Source organism: Protopterus annectens, chromosome 11.part0 (assembly GCF_019279795.1).
Source record: "Protopterus annectens isolate FY-2018-M chromosome 11.part0, PAN1.0, whole genome shotgun sequence".
In the NCBI taxonomy this organism is placed as follows: Eukaryota; Metazoa; Chordata; order Ceratodontiformes; family Protopteridae; genus Protopterus; species Protopterus annectens.
The window spans coordinates 1,265,570,894-1,265,586,116 of NC_056745.1; positions in this window are offsets into that span (position 1 = coordinate 1,265,570,894).

The following is a 15,223-nucleotide window of genomic DNA, read 5'->3' on the forward strand; positions in this document are numbered from 1 at the left end:
TCTGTCTAATGTGTAGAATATACTCTTTCTGTTGAAAAGGCAAGAACTTTAAACTGACAGTTCTGAATTTTAACTTGACATAGACTGACTATAAATGAAAAGATCTGTGGACTGTTCCTGTATCAATATTTCCTAAGTATTTTTAGAAGCAATGCTTTCAGGAAATAAACTGAATCTCTTGCTTCACTGTTTTTTTTCTCTGATTGTTTCCCCAAGCATCTACCTATCATCAGCCACTGCCAGACAACTGGCCTATTTGTTAGCCCTCATTGTAGTGAGGGTCATTCAAAGGCAGTCATCCAGGGTAATTTGGATTTTTCTTATATTAAGCCCTACCTGCTTGCACCCACCCAGTGACATCCTTGGGTGGTTCATACAAAGGGTATTTGAGCTGTGTCACCCCTAAGTTCCACAGAAGGTTGATATCAGCAGGTTGCTTCATCTGCCCTACAAGAAGCACTGCATGGCAGATATTCTTCGTGTTTCACTGTTGCAGTCATCACATTTGGGGTTGTCTGCCTGCAGGTAGCCCTCAGCCGGCCTGAATACCAGAGGCTTCAGATTTCTGCGTCGGATGCTGTCACTTCTTCCTTGACATCAGGTGTGTAGTGCCAGAAGCAGAAGCAGTTCACAAGCACCGGTCGGCCGACTCCTGAAATTTTTGTTTTTTCAAGTTTCAGACCCGAAGTCTTCAAAAAAGCTAAGTACCCCGTTGGGGATCCTTTTTCTTGCTCTAAATGATGTCAGTAAAAGTTAACAATCGTCTTACCTATGGAAATTAAATACATCATAGAGACTTTCATTCTTACTGCATCCCCTGCTTAGGCCCAAACCACGACGTCCCTCGTTGTTGGTTTTGTGCCTTATTCAATGCCCAAACTATTCGTCGTCGGGCTATTTTTGCAGCTAATTATTTTCGTACTTGTTCTGTGAACTCTGAAATGGCTTCATCAAGCCGTCCGACTACCGATCTTCTGAAAAAACATAAGGATAAAGACAGAGACAGACCGCATAGATCCAAAACTGCCAATGATGCTTCCATTAAGCTAGTCGCCAGTCCGCCGGTAGTCAGTAAGTGTGCTTTTACAGCCCCTGATACCCGCTACTTCTGATTCACAGGCCTCTACTGAGACCCATTCGAAGTCCGGCATGCCGCGAGATGCTTCTTCAACTATGGAACCTGCGGATGTCTTTACCTTGGATGGGTCCAGAGCCACTGTGCAGGCACCGGCTTCTGAGGGAGTATTCAGGCCTACAGACATTCATATTAAACTGACATTATCGTTTTCATCTAGCAAACCGCAGGCCCAAGCCCACATGCCTAAAAAACAAATGCTTAGAATGGCTGAAGACCTCATTACCTTGATTAGGGGAAGCCAGCCTTCCCCCTCTAAGAGACCTAGGACTGAGTTTCTTTCTGATTCTTCTGATCAGGAATCTGATTTTTCTGCTCCTTCTGATTACCAGGATTTGCCCTTATCTACTTATGAGGATTCTGATGCAGAGGATTCCATTCCCTCTGCTTCTCCTCCAGAAGATTATTTTTTCGGTGAAACCTTGCACACTCTTTGGGAGCATTTCCACTGGGAAGGCCAGAATTACTCTGACTCCAAAAAGAGGCTTAGGGAATTCTTTCTCCTACCTCAACACAGGCCTTTAGCTATCCATCCTGTTCTGGACATTGTAAATGATGCTTTCTTGGAATCTAGCCTTTCCCCAGACACTTTACCTCCAGCTCCCAGAAAACCTGACAGGTATTACAGAGTACCAGACTCTCACAAGTTCCTCTTCAAGAATCCTTCTGTGGATCCAGAGACCATTTACCAAGGACCAAAAGGCATTAAGGCTACTGCTGCCAAAAATCCTACCCCTTCTGATAGAGATTCTAGAGCCTTGGACAGATGGGGTAAGAAGGTATACACTTCTGCTACTTTGGCCATTATGGCTTTAAATTGCCAGTTTCACATGTTAAAGTATCAGCAGCATGTCATGGGGCTACTTAAACAGAAAATTATGTTGATTCCTGACTGTACTGAACACAAAGAATTACAGGATTTAATGCATTCTGCAGAACAAGTTGGTAAACATACTTTGCAATATGGTTTTGACGCTTTAGAAGCATCTTGCAGGGCTGCTGTTACTGGGTCTGTACTTAGAAGGCATGCTTGGCTTAAGGAACAAAACTTGCCAGATCATGTAAAAGCTAAATTACTGGATGCTCCCTTTAACCAAGACCGCATTTTTGGCAACAAAGCAGAAGAAGTCCTCAAAAGGATGGAGGAAAAAGCTAAATCTATGCAAACTGTTAAAGATGTCCTACAAGTACAAGTACAGCCTTCCAAATTCAGTAGGCATTGGCCTTCAAAGAACTGTTCCTTTCCAGTCCCTTCTAGGCCTTTTCAGTCCAAACCCAGGAACAGCAGACCACCTAGGCTACAGTCTCAGGTTTCGCACAAACCTAAGCAGTGGGGGGCTCCCACTTCCAAAGCAGGGAGTAGTAAGCCACCCCCCTATGGAAAAATGGCACGATGACTTAACCTTAACCCTTCCAAGCCCTGCTCTACTACCTGCTCCCTTAGGAGGAAAGCTCGCCCTGCATGCAAAAAACTGGGAATTCATTACTGAGGACAATTGGGTTTTGAACATAGTTTCCCAAGGATACAGATTCCACTTCCACACCCTACCAACACCAAATGGTTGGCCAGACCTACCCCCAAATCAATGGGTGGAGGCCCAACAGCAGGTTCTCTCTCTCTCCTCAATATCAATATCAGGGCTATTCAGCCTGTCCCAGCAGCAAAAAGGGGACAAGGCTTTTATTCAAGAATTTTTCTGGTACCCAGAAAAGACAACTCCTGGTGTCCTATCCTGGACCTCTCTATTCTCAACACCTTTCTGGTAGTTCCAAAATTCAAAATGCTAACTCTGCAACAGCTTCTTCCCATGCTAGCCAAGGATGCCTGACTGGCAAACTTAGACTTAAAGGAAGCTTACCTGTACATCCCAATAAGGGAATCTTGCAGGAAATATCTACGCTTCAGGGCAGTTCTCTGCACTTCCCTTTAGCTTATTCACAAAGTGCCTAGCTCCAGCCATTGCATTTTGCAGGCAGAGAAATATTCAGATTTACCCATATTTGGATGATTGTCTGATTCAGGCAGAAAGCCAGGACTTGCTATTACAACACCTGGCATTTGTAAAGAAACTTCTAACCTCACTGGGGTACACCATCAATGAAAATAAATCTCACCTAGTACCCTGCCAACAGATTGTATTCCTGGGAGCAAGCTTGAACACAACTTCCCAGATGGCATTCCTCATTCCAGAGAAACAAGTTTACTTGACAAGCTACTTCAAACTATTGGCCACAAAACCCCAGCTATCTGCAAGGAAAATACTGCAAACCCTGGGGTTCATGGCCTCTTGTATTTTGCTAATTCCATATATAAGACTGCATATGAGGAAACTCCAATGGTATCTAAAAAGCCTATGGTGTCAACATTCTCAGGACCTGGAAACAATTATTTCTATCATTCCTTGTATCAAGACAGAGTTCCTTTGGTGAGCAGAGGCCTGCTACCACAACAATGGACTCACTTTCACTCTACCCCCTGCCACCCAAACCCTAACAGCAGACTCATCAGACTATGCATGGGGGGGCTCATATGGCAGGGCAGTGCCTTCAGGGCAAATGGATCCCAAGTCAGATGCACCTGCATATCAATCAAAAAGAAATGTTAGCTGTACAGAATGCTTTGACAGCCTTCAAAGACCATATTCTGCCAAGACAACGATTGGTAAAGACAGACAACACCACAGTTATGTGGTATATAAACAAGCTGGGGGGAACCCACTCGTACCCTCTCTGCAGACTAGCCATGGCTCTGTGGAACACAGCCTTAAGCTACCAAGTACACCTGCAAGCTCAATTCCTGCCAGGCATACTAAATTCACTGGCAGACAACAAGCAGAAATCTCATGAACCCACATGAATGGAAACTAGAAGCCAAAATATTCAATCTCTTGAGGGACAAATGGGGGACTCCAGAGATAGACCTGTTTGCCTCCCCTCAGAACTACCAATTGAACAAATTCTGCACAAGATCTCCCCACAGCCAAGCTTGGAAAGTGGATGCCCTGTCCTTTACCTGGGAAATCCTCTCAGTTTATGCCTTTTCCCCTCTGCCTCTCTTCTCGAAGGTTCTACTAACCATCAAACAGGACAAGCCAAGGACAATACTGATTGCACCAGACTGGCCACGCCAGCACTGGTACCCCCTGTTACGAAGTATGGCACTGCTACAACCAAGGTCCCCTGCCTCAGACCCCTTCTCTGCTGTCCCAGCAGGTGGGCCAGATTCTGCACCCTCAGCTTCAAATCCTGAATCTTGCAGCCTGGTTAATTCCTTGAGCTCTCCCTTAGCATCCCTCAGTAAGCAGGTACTGGATGTCATTCTGGAGGCAAGGAGACCTAGTACTGAAAAGTGGAAAAGATACTGTTCCTGGAGCCTGGCTCAAGGGATGGGTACAACAGTGCCCAGCTTACCTCAGATTCTACAGTACTTAACAGAAATGCTCCACAGGGGCCTATCCTTCTCGTCAATTAAAATTCATGCCGCTGCCATTTCAGCACATTATAATACAGAGCCACTCCTTTTTTTCTCACCCCTTGCTGAAGCAATTCCTTAGAGGGGCCAAAAATTTAAGACCCCCCCCAGGAGAGCTCCCACTCCAGCCTGGGACCTTAACTTTGTATTTGAAAAGCTCACTCTTCCCCCCTTTGAACCAGTGGCTTCAGCAGAGTTGAAATTCCTTTTTTGAAAAACAGCCTTCCTTCTAGCCATCACTTCAGCAAGAAGAGTGTCTGAATTACAGGCTTTCATGGCAGTGGAACCCTTCATTATCTTCCATGCGGACAGGGTTTCCCTCAGGAGTAATTGTTCTTTTATCCCCCAAGGTGGTGTCTTCTGTGGCCATTAATCAGTCCATTCATTTGTGTACTTTTTCCCCTAATCCACAAAACAAAGAGGAATGAATACTGCACTCTCTGGATGTGCACAGACAACTTAGATTCTATTTGGACAGGACTAAGCCTACCAGAAAATCTGATCAACTGCTAGTTAGCTTTGCTGCAGGGGCAGAGGGGGAGGCCATTTCAAAGCAAACCATTTCCTAATGGATAGCCCATTGCATTCATTTCTGCTACAAGCACCATGGAAAACCTACCCCACAGGGGATAAGATCACATTCCACCAGGGCTGCATCTACCTCTGTGGCATTTTTCTTAGGGATCCCTACCAGGGACATCCTAGAAGCTGCTACCTGGAGCTCTGTACATACCTTCATCAAGGATTACCACTTGCCTATCTTTTCTAAATCCAGAGCTGGACTTGCCACTGCAGTCTTGCAGGGATTAATAGCTGGCCCTAAGGCTCTTTAACTTCCTCCTCCTCCCTTCCACAGCTTTGGGAATCAACACAAATATGATGACTGCAACAGTGAAACACAAAGAATATAGTGCAGTTGTGTACACTTACCATAAATGTAGATGTTCAAGTGTATTCACTGTTGCAGTCCTGGTTACTCCCCCTCCAGCACCCTGACTTCTCTTGGCTCTGCCTCTCCTTATGATTGATATGTCTATTTTTTCTTGTGTATTTGCTTTTTGATGGGGGTTTACTATACCATTTAATTGCTTCCTATTGTGGGGGCACCTGACATCTGGGGCAAGAAAAACTGATGTAATGGCGTCAGCTGCATGTTTTATACCTCTGATGACCTGACATCAAGGAAGTAGTGACAGCATCCGATGCAGAAATCCAAAGACTCTAGTATTCAGGCCGGCTGAGGGCTACCTGCAGGCAGATAACCCCAAATGTGATGACTGCAACAGTGAATACACTCAAACATCTACATTTATGGTAAGTGTACACAACTGTACTTTTTCCCAGTCTCCACCAGGGAAATCTGACCATGCATGTGTGCCTTGGTCATGTGCACTCCTTCTTTCCCGGGATAGACATGCCCATACTCCCCCACTTGTGTTATCAAGTGCCCAAACTGCTAACTGAGTTCAATGCACTTGGGCCATAGTCAAGGCTCTGTCCCTTTATACCACTGGTGTATTCTACATTTTTTTTTCTGCTAGACCAAACATGCATAGATTATACTTTCTAAAATGATTTTAAATCATCATTTTCTAACAGAAATGTTTTGTTTTACAAATAATGTTAGCCATATTTCAGTCACCTGCAATTGTTCTTTAATGAAGAGAACTTTTCTCAACGATCCTAGAGTTAGGTTATATTCATCATGTTGTTCAAGAGCCAAATTTTGGAAAGCAAACAATGCTGTCTGGGTTTTTGCATTTTGTGGCTGAAGCAACATTGTAATATGAGCCATAAGATAAGCTTTCACAGAAGGGAAATATGCTACTTGAGAAGCATTGCTTGGTTTCACAGGATTTTTACATACGTTTATTGATTTCAGTAATCAAAATGGATCCCTTTGTGTCTGAAACAATAATTCACTTCCCACTCAGCCAGTGACATCAGGGGAAGTCAATATTGCATGTTTTTTACCAAACTTTTCAACAATTGTACATCAGATAAGTGCATTGTGCAGCATGGGTCTATTTCAGAATGGATGGAGAGTTGCAAATGGCTCTTTGAGGTAACAAAGAATATGGTTACAACAAAGTAAGTGCTTACCAACAGCAATCCTTCTGTACTTGTTAGAATGTCTTGTACTGCCAGACTTTTTGGAACTTGTACTATTCAGTTCCACACATTCCTAGATCATACAAACAGAAATCTACTGGATTTGTTTCAAGGTTTTAATAAACATCTGGGAGGAATTTTGCCTGGATTGATAGTGTTGGCCTTGGCTTGGTCTGAAGAGTACAGAAGATTCAACAATATTTGTATGAGAAGACATTCACTTTGGTAACAGGCCATCAGCCTTTAGTGTCCATTTTTAACTCAAGATAGGGTTTCTCATCCATGGCTGCAGTAGTCTTACAGCAGTGGGCAGTGTTTTAAGGACCGCATTCCTTAGGAAGCAATGCAGTGTGGTAATGCTGAGGGACTTTCACCGTTATCATATGTGAAGGCAGAAGTGCCAAGCACCACTAATGTCTTGGATGTATATTACGTTACAGCAAATGAACTTCCTACAAGAAATGCCCTTATCTAGGCTAGCCATAATTTTAATTTATTAATTTCATGTATTTGTTTCAGTAGGTAAATTAACTTGACTGCAAGAGCTCTTTTCAGCCATTACCTAGTTACAATAAGTATAGCACACAATCAGAATAAAAACATACGTGAATTAAGTGCTGTAAACAGCAAACGAATAACACAAAATGCTATATCAGATTACAATACAGGATACAAAAAAATATTAAAGTAGAATGGTCAAACTTATGAACAATGAATCTAATCAGCTAAGAATCAGGGAGGCATCAGATGAAACTACTAAGTCTCTTGGGTTAGAAAACACAAAGAACAGAATAATGTGCAAAAGTTCCAGCTGAAAAAAAGGTTGACAGAATAAGCAAGAGAGACAGTTTTAAGGTATATGCCAAATAAGCAAAGAAGTAACTGTTAGTGGGCTACAGTAAGTTTATTTTTTTATTATTTTTATTTAGCAGATAAGTGAACTGGATTATAAAGGCCACTTTTTGGTCAAGTCCTCATTACAGTAAAAACTAACATTACTCAAGTCCACCTTTGTTGCAGGATCTCATATCTTGGTACTGGCTGACTTGAGTCCTGCATTTAGCCTCCATGGTGGCTGCTAGCCATTGACTTTGCCTGGCTTGAGTATTCTGAACTGAAGCTTTTAGTTACAAAAGTTCTTATTTGTGGAACTTGCTACTTGAATGGGCTATGGAGTTCCTCTACTCTAGTTGATTTTAAGCAAGCTTTAAAGCCTCAACTTTTGATCTGGCCTATAGTTAATGTGGCCTTCTTTGCTTATTTTACACTTTGGTGCTTATTCATTTTTACTCTAGACATGGATAATACATAATTGGCTACCCCTTTTTTACTGGTTATATCCTAGTATGCATTTCTTTATATGTTATTGTGATGATGTGAGGCATTGCCAGCTATGTCAGGAGAGGTAGGGTATTGGATGTGTAACATATGCCAGCATAGCTAGCTAGAGTTTTGTAAAGAATTATATGTCATTTGTATATCAGACTAATTTGTACAGGGTCTTGTCTTGAAAATGTATTTGCAAAGCTGCTTGTGTTAAAAATGTACCAACAGTAGGTCCTACTAGACAGAAAAGAAATACACCTGTGTGTCAGACTATATTGTAACTGTTGAAATTAATATATTTTAACACAGGATATTGGAAGAGAAGAGGTTAACCTCAGTCCAGGTAACTTTGAAAATAGTCTGAAATTAAATTACCTGGTTTAGGCCATAAAGACTATATCTCACAGTTTTGACTGCAACCAGAGACAAAATGTCTGTGAAAATCAGGACTAGGAATCTTACTGTATTGTCCTTAGGGGTGAACTAATTGCTACCCTGGAAGAGTGGACATGTTTGAAATGGTTTTATAGCTTCCAGATACTATAACACATCTTAGCAAAGCTCTGAGTGTGTGTGTGTGTGTGTGTGTATGTATGGTAACACATATGTGCAAGATTCTGATTCAATTTCTAGTAAAGAGGGTAGTGTGGGAACTAGAAGTCAAGCAACAAGATGTATGTGATGTCATTCTGTAATCCAGCACTGCAATGATGTTTTAATACTAGATGAGAGAGAAGTCTCAGAGCAGTCTGTTTATGAAATCTGACAAGAATGAAGACCACTCACCCACTTCATCTTGCCTTGCTCTAGTACATGAACTAGGGGACAGTAATTCTTTAGATAAGTCAGGAAAATATAGTGAGATTAGTTAAGTATTATTTTTATTTATCTGTGTGAACCTTTCCATCTGTGTTATTTTTAATATTTCCCGTGACTGAAACTCTGGTGATTATTATAAATAGATATTTAGTACTTCCATGTTATTTTATTATTTATTATTAAATATATTTAAACTTTTTATTGCAGCTGATCTTTTAGAGAATATTTTAAACTTTGAGAGTACTTATATTTATTTGGTGACACTGTGGCCACTCCTGGAAGCATTGCTGTATTGGCCAAACAAAACCATTTGTATTAGTATTAATTTTACTCAGTATAATTGCATACCCTGATAAGAGCCTTAGATTAGCTAGCTTTGTAGTGTTCTGGTGGCAGTTATCTACCTTATAGTCTGGGTAAAGGGGGCATAGCTGGTAAATCTGTGCCAGCCTTTCCCAGGTGTGTATGTTTGTAAAGCTCAAATCTCAGAGTGTGTGTGTGTGTGTGTGTGTGTGTGTGTGTGTGTGTGTGTGTGTGTGTGTGTCAGCTACTTGGAGCAGGGAAGCAGAGTACTGGTTACACAGAGAGGGTGGTGGAGAACTTGGCTTGGAATGCTTGGATGAGGACTCAACTCTACAGCTGTGTCAGTGGGGTGTCTTATTTGGGGCCTAGATAGAGAGATGGAAACCCAGCCCCAAGACTGAGTGTGCTCCCTGTGTGCTCTTAAGGGAAATTGTGCTTGATGTTGAGAGCTGCATCTGGAAATATTGTGTGTATCTATCTTTGTTCCATTTGAATGTCTCTCACCAGTGTCAGTGGTGAGGATTGAGGCTCCTTGATTACTGGCCTAGAGGAGGGATGTCACAGTTGTATTTACTGTTTGCATTTTATGTGTGCAGTACTTTGACATGGACTCTTGAATACAGTTGAAGTTGAAGGTGAACATACAGTAAAGAGAATAAGGTAGAATAACATGGCAATAAAGCAAGAAAATAAAATGCACAATATAAATACAGAGAGTTACAGGCAAAACTTGACATAAATACATCTACAGGAAGTACTAGTTGTGAAGAAACTGAAAACAGTGTCATCTGTGTTAGCATGTCTGGCAGGAGATTTGTGCATATTCTCAGACTGACTTGTGTTGCATGCCAGCATGCCTGATTGTGAAAATGTACATGAGTTTTAAAATGTTGAGCATTTCCCTGTTTAAACAGAATGTTTAAAGAATATGTCACTGCATTGACACATTTCTAACTGTGCATGTTTGAGAGGGACATTCTAAAGTACAAACTGTGAAGATTCAGCTGAACAGTGAGTGATGTCATTAGAATGTTCCTGGTTGCTAAGAGATTATTTAAACAGCTGACTGAGAGAAAAATATTTTTTTAAAAACAGCTGACTGTTATATTTTGAAATTAAACTCTATATCACTGATATACTGATAAAGGGTGTAAACCCAAAAGCTTTATAATAAAGTGTTGGTGTAATACAGAGTTTGTGTTTGATATATTTTGAGCAGTAACACCAGTGTTAACTTTGCTTGGATATTTTGAAATTAGACAGTTGAGACTGCAATTTGTGAAATGCTGAGCAGTTTGTCAACTACTGGGCAGTCAGTGGACACCAAGAAAGAGAACTCACCTAAAAAGGTATGGTGTTTATTGAGAGTTATTGATTTACAATCTTGTAATTATGTTTTACTTATTAAATGTTTTTTCATTACTTTACATTGTGGCTGGAAACCAGTGTTTTTCTTTAAAGATTAGAGAGTGCTTCTACCTGTTTGATACTCCCCAGATCACATCAAAGGCCTGGCTGTTCTGGTCATAGCTATAATTTATTTTGATAATTAATTTTTCATAATTGGACACCCCTTTAGAAGGGCATGAGGATCCTCTGATTGGTGGCAGAGTTACTCTACTATTTTGGGAAAGAGACACAACTGGAAATCTGTGTCAGGCTTTCCCAGAAGTGTTTGGATGTGTGAGATTTAAAATTGCTTTGAGTGTGAGTGTATCAGAGGTCTTAAACTGGGACACTTTGCTCTGAAGTGTGTAATAAGAAAATACATTTGGATGGACAGAGGTATATAGTCCAGTCCCAGGAAAATAGAGCTTGTTCCTTTTGTGCTCTTTTGGGAAAATTATGAAATATTACTTCTGTTTAAGTGACAGTCTCATATTGGAGTCAGTAGTGAGGACTGAAGCACCTTAGTTACTGACACAGGATAGTAAGGGACGTCATTTAATTGTTGGCAGTCTGGTGGGATATAGCCAGACATCACATTAATTGGGGCCAGCTGTGTGGAATTCTTAATTGGATTCCAGTAGCCTTTGGGTAGTTGTCATTAAGGTGTGCACTCTTGACAGCCACAATGTAAACATTTAGAATTTTAATCCACCACAGTTTTATTTATTTTTTAGTTGGATAGTCAGGAATAGTAGGCGAGGATGTCAGCAGAAGATTTTAGCAAGCTGACAAAGATCCAGTTGGCTAATGAGTGTGAAAATCAGAGGATTGGTGCTTGCCAACCTGACCAAGGAAGCAATGATTTCAGCCTTGGTTGCAGCCGCAGCTCAGACCAGCCGGTCAGAAGATATCCAGTTTGGTGTTGGTGACGTGCAGCCTACTGAGACAGGACAGTCCACATTTTCATCAGAGGACCTGAGAATCCATTTAGAATTAGAGAAACTGTCTGGAGGCCAAATGTCTAGAGACTGAGAAGACACTGCTCCTGAATGCCCAACATCTAGAGGCTGAGGAGAAGTAGCGGCAATATAAACTAGAGATCACATGGCTGGAGACTGAAGAGAGGCTGAGGCATTTAGAAGCTGAGGACAGCAAGAGACAGCATTGTCATAAAACAGAGCTTCAAACCCTTCGAGATGGTCATGGGGGTAATGGGGAAGTGAATAACTGGACTCCAGAAGCTGAAAAGTTCAGTAAACGTTTTCCTCAGTACAGGGATGGAGATGACTTTGATAGTTTTAGTCATATTTTTGAGAGGATATGTAGACAATATGATATTGACCATGAGCTCTAGGTTCGGCTTCTGACTCCCTTACTCCATGGTAAAGCTGTTCAGGCTGTAGCAAAGTTAAATGATGTAGATTGTTTGAATTATGAAAAAGTGAAATGTTACTTGCTTTACTGTTTTAAACTTCCACCTGAAGTTTCTAGAAAAATATTCATGAATACAGACACAAGGAAGATGAATATGTATGTGATTATATTGCTGACTTAAGTACTTTCACAGATGGGTGAGTGGGTGTCAGGTCACCACTTTTGAGGACTGGTAGACCTTTTGGTGAGGGAACAAGCTCTCAGTACTTTGCCTGATGACATAAGAGTCTGGCTAGCAGACCATGAGCGCGCCTCTGAAGAGGAGTTGGGGAGAAAAGGGAATCTCTACTTGACAAACAGAGCACCACTGCATAAGAAGGGGATACCCAGTGATGTACATGGACATAAGGGAACCCATAGGGGCAGTTGAAACCACTCTAACAGAGTACACCAGTAACAGGTGAAACTACTAATCCAAGTGCTTGGTTTGGGATCAAATGTTTCAAGTGTAACCAGAGGGGACACATAGCAGTCAAATGTCCATTGAGGCAATATGAGAAACAGAAGATGAAGGAGCCAGCAAATGGTGATGACAAACTGCCAGTGATAAGTTGTTTAGAAACAACTGGGGTGCCAAATTATCACCAAAATTTATATCCAATCTTAGTAGATGGTAAACAGGTAACTGCTAACAGGGGCACAGCTTCTGATATAACCATTGTGAGGCATGCAGTGGTTAGAGAAGAGCAGTACTTGCTTGGGCAGTCCACTCCAGTCAGAGCATTTGGAGGAACACCATTCCAAAATCTTTGACTATGGTTCATCTTTACTGGGAGGGTGGAAAAGGAAGCAAGCAAGTAGGTGTGTTCGAGGATGGTCCTGCAGATGTCCTGATAGGGAATGACTTTGATGATGCAGTATCTTGTGTACGTGCATTGACATGCAATTAGTTTGGAGAAAGGAATGTAGTCTGGGAGATACCCAGAAAGATCTCATACCTAAAGCTGAGAGCGGCGTGGTGGCTGTTTCAGAGAAGGTGCTACCTGGTAGCAGCCAGTCTGAATGTGAACCACAGCTGCTTGTGGGCACTGTAACTGTGAGGACAGAGGTGAGTGATGGTACCCAGAGTGACAGTAAGGCACAGCTGTTGGACGTGACTAGGCTTCCTGAGGAATGGGAGCTGGGGAAGGTCAGGAAGGTAGAGTTAAAACAGTCTCATCTTACAGATCCTACATTACAAAGCTTGAGGGAGATGGCTAAGGAGGCACCTGAGGCTCAAGGAAGAGGGGACTCTGTATACTGGAACAAAGTTTTGTTGTATAGAGAATGGTCTCCTGGAGGTGGGCTAGAAGGTGAAGTGATAAGGAAGTTGGTAGTGCCTAGGGCTTACCTTCTACCACTCTTAGCCATAGTGCGTGGCATTCCATTTCTTAGGTCATATGGGCATACGATGTACTAAAAGACATATTATGCAAAATTTCTATTGGCCCGGGATTGCAACGGATGTGGTAGGATACTGTAGGACTTGTGAACAGTGCCAAAAAGTTGGTAAAGTAGAGGACAAAGTTAAGGCTCCATTAATGCCTTTGCCTGTAATCGAAGAGCAGTTTCAGAGAGTGGCCTTGGATATTGTGGGACCCCTGAGTACTCCAAGTTCTACAGGAAAGAAATACTTCTTGGCAGTAGTAGATTATGCTACCATATATCCTGAGGCAGGGGCTCTGTCATCTGTTGAGGCAGAGAAGGTGGCAAATGCTTTGATAGAACTCTTCAGCAGAGTAGGTATTCCATGGGAAATACTGACTGACCAAGGTGCCAACCTCATGTCAGACCTGCTGACTTGTCTGTGAAAGCATTGTGGGGTTAAACATCTAAAGACCACCCCCTACCATCCCCAGACTAATGGTCTTCTGGAGAGGTTAAACTCTACACTGAAGACTATGCTATGGGCATTTGCAGACCAGTTCAAATGGAAGTGGGACAAGTATATGCCCCATCTATTTGCATACAGTGAAGTACCGCAGGAATCTACAGGTTTTTCACTCTTTGAGTTGTTATAAGGGTATAGGGTGAGGGGGCCTTTAGATTTAATTCAAGACAAGTGAGAAGATGAGAGTGAATCCCAAGTCTGTTGTGGCTTATGTTCTCAACTTTCAGACAAGACTTAAGGAGCACATGGGTTTAGCTCAACAGAACCTAGCAGTGGCTCAACAACAAAAGAAGGTGTGGTATGCCAGGAATGCTCAGGCTTGAGAGTATGCTGAGGGACAGAAGGTGATAGTACTTGTTCCTGTTAGACATAACAAGTTACAAGCAACTTGGGAGGGACCTTTTGAGGTGGTGAGGAAAATGAATGATGTGAACTACATGATAAGTTTGGTAGGGAGGAGACAAGGGCACAAAATATACCATGTGAATATGATGAGGCCTTAGTATTGAGTATTCATACTGGTTGGCAAGAAGAGTCTGAAAGGGATATGGTAACCAATCTTTTGGGTGAGGCTAGGATTGACACTTTTGTGGAAAAGTTCACCATACCGCAGTTAACTCCTAATCAAGACCGGGAGATATAAATGGTACTGCAGGAATTTGAGGATATGTTCACAGGGAAGCCTGGTTGTACTGACTTGATGCAGCACCATGTGGATACAGGACTCCAAAAACTTATTAAACAGGTTCTTTATAGAGTACCTGAGAGAGTGAAGCAGACTCTGAAAGAAGAAATAAGGGAAATGCTAGAACTGGATGTAATTCAAGAGTCTAACAGTCCTTGGGCTTCCCCAGTAGTGCTAGTGCCAAAGAAGGATGGTATGAGGTGGAGTCTAGGATTGGGAAAATATGATATGACTATAGAGCATCGCAGCTGGGTTAATAATGCCAATGCAAATGTATTGTCCAGGAAAGGAGTGGTTAATATTCCCAGGTAGACCCATTTTTCTCAAGCGTTAGTTTTCAAGGGTCACTTAAAAACCATGCTTGAGTCATAAGGGAGGGAGAAATGTGAGAAACTGAAAACATTGTGATCTGTGTTAGCATGTCTGGCAGGAGATTTGTGCATATTCTCAGACTGACTTGTGTTGTTTGCCAGCATGCCAAATTGTGAAAATGTAAATGAGTTTTAAAAGTTTGAGTGTTTCCCTGTTTAAACAGAATGTTTAAAGAATCTGTCACTGCTTTGATACATTTCTAACTGAGCATGTTTGAGAGGAATATTCTAAAGTCCAAATTACAGAGAATCAGCTGAACGGTGAATGATGTCATTAGAATGTTCCTGGTTGCTAAGAGATTATTTA